The sequence below is a fragment of the Merops nubicus genome, unplaced genomic scaffold (assembly GCF_000691845.1).
Source record: "Merops nubicus isolate BGI_N331 unplaced genomic scaffold, ASM69184v1 scaffold16677, whole genome shotgun sequence".
In the NCBI taxonomy this organism is placed as follows: domain Eukaryota; kingdom Metazoa; phylum Chordata; class Aves; order Coraciiformes; family Meropidae; genus Merops; species Merops nubicus.
The window spans coordinates 1-6,891 of record NW_008619724.1 but is presented as its reverse complement, the minus strand read 5'-3'; positions in this window follow the sequence as shown (position 1 = coordinate 6,891).

Sequence of the window (6,891 nt, the reverse complement as noted above, 5' to 3'; positions counted from 1 at the left end):
TGCACTGCTAGAAAGTGTCAGAGGAGCACACAACCCTGTCTGACATCACCATCACACAGCCTGCCACACCAGGAGGCAGGTTTTAAGATGGTTGAGTCTCCACCCAGCAAGGCTGCTTGTACTGAGCCTCATCACATGGCACCAAGATAGAGAAGTAAAGCCTTTCTGTTTATTGCCAGCCTGATCTTTAGGGGAGCAGCCAAGGAAGGGCTTTTGACACTGCCCACACCCAGTTGTACTGTCTTGTGAGAGACACAGGGAGATGCCTGCCTAGCACAGAGGTGCCTTGCAAAACCAGACTGCTGGGGCTTGTAGGAGGAGTCGGTTTAACTTATCAAACTGCTGGAAAAATAACTTGCCCATGATTGAATAGTTGTGCCTCTAGTCTGCCAGCTGAACCAACCAAGTCTTTATCTGCAGTCTGGAGAAACCTGGGAGCAGCTCAGAAGGCTGGGATTGTGCCAGGGGGTCTTCTTCCAAAACCTAGCATCAGATCCAACCCCTAAGGGTGTGAGATTGCATATAGAGGCAGAATTTTATAGGCTATGTAATATGTATTAAATCCTCTGACCACTTGTTCCTGCCCACTAATACTGCTGCTGTGCATCCATCCAGCTGAATGTAGAGTCTGGAGGGAATCTGGCTTGGGCAGTTGATCCAGCTGGAAAACTTTTTCTGGGAGAGTGTTTTTTTCTTTTGTATTGCAGTTAGGGTCTGGCGTTCGGAAGATATCGCGCTCTACGGAAAGTTAGGGAACGCCCCCCTCTAGTGGCAGCTAATAACATTTAACCTGTAACGAAAGCAGACGGAAGTGACGCTGTAAACCAGAACTATATAAGGCTGTGCTAACTTGAATAAAACGCCATTTGCCATTCAGCAAATTGTTGTGTATGTGCATGTGGTCCGAGCTGCCTGGGATTGGCTCTCGTGCCATTTCCTGAACCAGGTCGCTGCGTTGTTGGTACGCAACAGTTTTGTTTTGTTTTGTTGTTGTTTGCTTTTTTTGTCAGAGAGCTTAATGTGCAGATTAGGTTTCCACAAATCAATGAAATAAAAGAAAAATAAAATGACATTAAAGAAACCCATAGTAGAACAAGAAAGAGGATGTTAAAAGGATGGGAATTAAGTTGGGGAATGGATTTGAGATGACTGAGAAGAGGAAAAGGGGCCTCTCAGATATCCATGATGCCATTCAGAGATAAAGACCTTCAGGTGGTAAGAGTTGAATACCCTCCTGCCTGCAGAGGATTTGTGTTTCACGTGCACACAGTTATGCCCCCTCTGGTATCTCTCTAGCTCTCATGGATATGGTGGAAAGCAAAGCAGGCAGCTGAGTGCCCTAAGCTCAGGGACAGGAGCACACCCTCAGGCAGGACTTGCCATAAGCACGGCTGGGCAGTGCTGGTGGCACTGGGGCCTGGCCTTGTGTCCCCAGCAAATTCACAGCTCCCTTCTGGTCCCCACCTCCTGGCTTCTGAGGTCCCACCAAGTCACCCATCAGCCTTCACAAGAGTGCGTCCCAGAGGAGGAGACAAGGCTGCAGAGAGCTCTAGAGGTTGCTCATGCCTGGAGGATCAGCCTGTCATTTGTCTCCCATCATCCTCAAAGTCAAAAGCTTCAAAAATAGCCTGGCTCTTGCAGGACTCCTGCGCAGGGTCACGCCTGCTTGTGTAGGTGACAGGCTTCCACTAATAGCACTTGAAGACATTCCTCGGCGGGCAGGTTGCCTTCTATAGCTCAGCACAACGTGCTGCCATGGAGGAGCTGGACAACTGTGCTGTGCCCTAAGACGGCAGATGCTATTCTTACCCCTGGGAGACTTGCCCCGGCACAGCTCCTTCCTCAGCTGAGATGTTATAAATCAGAAGCAGGCCCAAATAAGAGGATAAATCAAGAGTGGCCCCTTGGAAGTCTGCTTCTGTGCCAAGCCGGTGCCTCCATGCTCGCCATGCCCTCCTGGGATTTGCTGACCCATGGAGATCATGGATCAGGGGAAGTACCTAGCTGTGCAGGTACTTCCAGTCATCTGTTTGGGCTCAGTTTGGAGTGGATGGGGGCATCACTTCTCTTGTAAACCAATACGTTAAAGCAATGCCTAGGGACCTGAATGCCCACATTTTTCCTGATCAGCAAGAGGCCCCAGTCCATTAATCCCTTCCCTGGTGAGGATGGCAGAGGCAGGGCTTACTCCAGGCTTGCTCCAGGACTGGCAGCATTGAAGAAAGCCATGTCCCCTCTCTCTGCCAAGTGGAGCAGGAGCAGCCCATGCTGTGTTCAGCTCCAGTGCAGAGCTGGGGTCCAGGTGCAGTGTGTGATGGGAGCAGCTGAGCTCGCCTTCATGCGACTTGTGTTGCAGAAATAAATAGGCTGGTAAGTGAGAGAGTGTGGAAGTAGGAGTAAACAGTGCTGAAGTGGGGTTGAGATTTTGATGGGGAATGCAGGGAAGAGTCTGTGAGGAGGAAAGCAATATGGATATGTGTGAGGAAAAGGGATAGGTGATAAGATAGTAGAGAATGTGGGAGTGGAAGAGATTACAACTCAGCATCAGACTTGGGGAAACAAGGTCAGGAGAAATCTGAGGGGAAACTGCTGGGAAACACTACAATGATAACTGTAAATGACAACCTAACTTGTTGCCCACCACAGGAGAGATTTGTACAGCTGAATTATAGTTCTGAAGAAACAACTTAATCTGTATTTGGTCTGTAAAGTGCTATGTTGTTTCCCCACCGTGAGCTGTATCACTCATGCCCTTGTGCCGTGCTGCGGAGAAGGACACACCCTCAGGCAGTGTTTCCAGGAGCACAGGCTGCACTGGGAGAACAGTGTGAGAAGCTGTACCTGCCCAGAGGGCTGAAGATTTTGGGGACTACTGGCAGTCCCCAGGCGGAGTCTGTAAGCCACCGAACACAGCCAGGCCTCAGCTGCCCCCGCCTGCCCACCCAGCAGGGAAGGCAGCCAGGGCTGGGGTCTGCTGGCCCAAGGAGCTGATGTTCTCTCTGGCAGGGGGTAAGTGGATGGGGATGGTGCAGAGTGGTCCAAATTTTGAGCTGCTGCTTTGCCCCACCTGACAGGGATTGAGTTTGCCACTCTGTGTGAGCCCAGCCTGTGGCTACTACCCATACATGTGTTTTTTGGAGAATATTCCAGGAAAAAAATAAAAACAAAATAAGCTAGAAATGGGGGAGGAGATGGGAGCAGAAGCTAAGCATCTCTGAGGGGTGCTAGTTGCTCCTGCCCGTCCTGAGAGGAGGGGGAGATATGTAATGGGGAAAAGAACAAATTAGTTCTGAGCTGGGGTATGCAGAAGGAGCAGAGGCTGGGAAGAAAATCCTCACTGACTGCCATTGCTATAAAGCCTGCTGGATTATCAGGATCAAAGTGGGACACTGATGTGAGGAAGATGGATTGCTCATTGCTTTCTGGAGAATGAGGTTCATTTTGCATTGACACTCTATCTGTGGAGTGAGACTGCCTGTCACCTGATAAGGGCTTGTGCAAAGGTCTTGAGAAAACATCGGTCCACGATGGCCATAAACGAACATCTCTGAGAGAAAGTTTAAAATAGATGCAGCTGATGGGTTCATGTAGAGCTGCTGTCCCCTGTGGATGGCCAGGGCTCAAATGCAGTGTTCCAGTAATAGTAGAGCAAATGGTTGAAAACATTCCCCTTCAGAAACTCGTCAGTAACATCAAATTCAACAGCTCACAGCGTAAGCTCCTGTCAGAAGCCCCAGGGTAGGAGGTATCATGGGAGCTTTAACTGTTAGGGTCTCACATCTGTGATCTTACAGGTGCTGCAGCAGCACAGCCCTGACGTCAGCACAGTGCTACTGGGAGCAGTGCACGTGAAGGCTTTGGGGTCAGAGCACAGAGAGATCAAGTCCAAGCTTAGCTAACATAAGAAGCAGACAGCAGTGTGGGATGAATCTGCTGTGAGACCCTACAAGGCACCATGCAAGATACTGGCCACCTGGAGGCACTTCTCAGGGAGCAGCAGGCACTTTGAGGGACCCGAGACACTGATTTGGAAGGAAGCAACATACACCCATGATGCTCACCAAAGCAGTGATGGAATTTGGCACTGCATTTTGAGCTGCAGCAGGTTTGGGATACATTCTCTAAGGCCACAGTCCTGACTGTGATGAGAGGTACCACACTCTGGCTGCTGGCACGTCGCTGTCCTTGCCTCCTCCTGGAGCTTTATACAACTGATTTGTCTTTCAAGAGGAGCAGGGGCTTGTATCCTTCCCTCAGCATCTCAGATGGATGCAGAGAGAAATTAAGGAAATGTTTAGGCTGGCAAACAAGGAAATCAGAAAATGTCACCCAAAAATTCTTCTACATATCCTGTTGGTAAAGTCACTGCAGTGAAACTGACACTAAGAAAATCCTATGGTAATCCAGTGGGATGTCTTAATCTTGAGAAGTCAAATGCTTGAAGTGAGCAGGTTTATACAAATACCATACCAGTATATTTCCATTTACAGCACTGAAATCCACCAGAAGTGGGATTTTTGCATGTGTCACAGATGAGGGTCAGCCTAGGAAGAAACCAACTCATTGCTCTCTTTTTTAGGATACAGTGGTTGCTAATGCTAATATTATGCACCTAATCCTGGTTTTCCTTCTCTCCCCTTCCCTCCCCCTTTTGCCACTTGCTCTCTTTGTCTTACCCGGAGGCGTCTTAGCCTGCCCACCCGACTCCCCTGCTCTGTAACAGGAGCTCCTCAGCTGCTTTGGTGGGTGATAGAAAGGACATCCTGAATGTCACCTCCTCAGCCAGCTCTTCCGCTGACATTTGCTGGGAACATGAAGAGTCTGAGTAACAGCACAACTCTGATACTCAGTGAAAACCTGATCATCCCCAAATAAAAGTTTGCTGCTTTACTTGTCTCTCCACTGCTCTGTTAGCTGGCACGTGCTACTTTTGAGTCTCACTCACTGTCATTTTGCTGAAAAGCACTGAGAAAGATGTTGTCCTTGTAAGGCAGACTATATAACCCTCAGTCACAAAACCCCTTTATGTAGCTGAAACAGAACATGAACATCTCTGTCCATACGACGACTCTGAGGCATAGAGAGCAAATGCTATAGAAATTCAGTCTCTGAAAGGAGGAGCAGGATTAGGAGATAGGAAGGCTACCAGAGTAGTGAGTAGTTGCCTCTAAACATCAAGTCAGAGTTCACTGGTGGCCACAAAAGGCAGAGTATCAGAGATTATCAGGATCAGTTCAGAACAAAACAGAAATCATTGTGCCTGGCCTGTGCAATTAGGAAGAGCACAGAGGAAGATGAAAAAACTGACGGGAGTGCTGAACAGACAAGCTGTCCAGACTGGGATCTTTCATTTTGGGAAAGGAACAATCAGGTAGAAAGATGATATGCTTACATGATATTACAAATAGTGTGGAAAAATTAAAATTGGATTTTCACCAGGCACGCAGGATACACTCATGCACAAAAGTACCAGCTGGACCTTGCACTAGGCTGATATGGCTGTCTGCTTATTATCAAATTTATGAGACTATCTCTACACAATGCTTTTTTTCTGCTCTGGCTTTCTCACAGCTGAGCAAGCCTTACAGATCCTCATTGTTTTCAGCCAGGAGATGGAGGCACAGCTGCTGTTTCATAGCCTCTCAAATGGGCTAAGGTTAACTTTCATACAGCAGCTGGAAAAGCAGATTATTTAGGAGTAAAGTTCTCTGAAGACCTGGTGAAAGGGAAGAAAGGGAGTAAAACAAAACCCTACTGTTCAAGAGAAGCCTGCTGTAGTCAGCAGTGTTCAGAAGCAGGGGATAATAAACACATAATGACTACAGCAGAATGGCTTTGCCTATGCTAGAGCTCTGCAAGGCCAGATTACCACCGTGGGAAGGCATACTGGAGCACTGGGCAGTGCCAAATAGCTGCTCCCAGAAACCACAACCACAGTTTTTCTCCGTCTATCCCACCAGCTGCAAGGCTCAGTAGTCAGCAATCTTCCTACACTTACCTGCTCAAGCTCAGCCACTTTCACCTCCCTCTGCAGGAACAGGTTGGTCCCAATGCCTGGCATCAAAGTCACTAAAATCCCCTTCCCCTCAAGTGCTGTTCATGAGATAACAAGTAGCAATGCAAGGGAGAAGACAGCTTGAAATCAGTCTTTAATAAGGAAGCATCCTAGTTCTATAGCATAAATCTGGGGGAGCTTTGTCAAACAAAAGAAAAGAAAGTGAAACTGGTGTTTGTTCTGAATGGGTTTGCTGTACAATCAGTTTCTTTTGTACTGGTGACAAGGCAGGATGTTCTTCCTCTGGAGATATTAAGGTAATATATTATAATTCCTCTGAAAATAAGTAACAGATGCAGTAGATGGAGAAAAATCTTGGGATTTCTCAACACCAAGTCATAGTTGGTCATTATAAATGAGAGGAACCTACCTTCACAAGCATGTCCAAGCAAACTTTCTTGTCATCAAGCCTGTTACCTGTGTGATGTAGTGTTTAGAGACAGTTCGTAACACAACAAACTTTGATGTGTATATAAACACTGAACAGATATGTATGAATTCTATGTTATGGAACATGTACAATGTTTTATGAGGGTCCTGAGACCAGTCCACCCAGCAAGCTGATTAGGTTGAAGCAGGGCAGAGTAATCACCAGTAATTAATTACCACACACAGGGTTGACTTCATTTCACTTTCACACTGGGATGATAAGAAATGTCTCAATGTGAGAGTCTGTATTCCTTTGACCTCACCCACTACAGCCATTCACAGAATCACACAGAATCACAGAATGGTTTGGGTTGGAATAGAACATTAAAGATCATCTGGCCTAACTCCCCTGCCACTGGCAGGGATATCATGTAATCTTATTTCATAGAATCACAGAATGTTAGGGG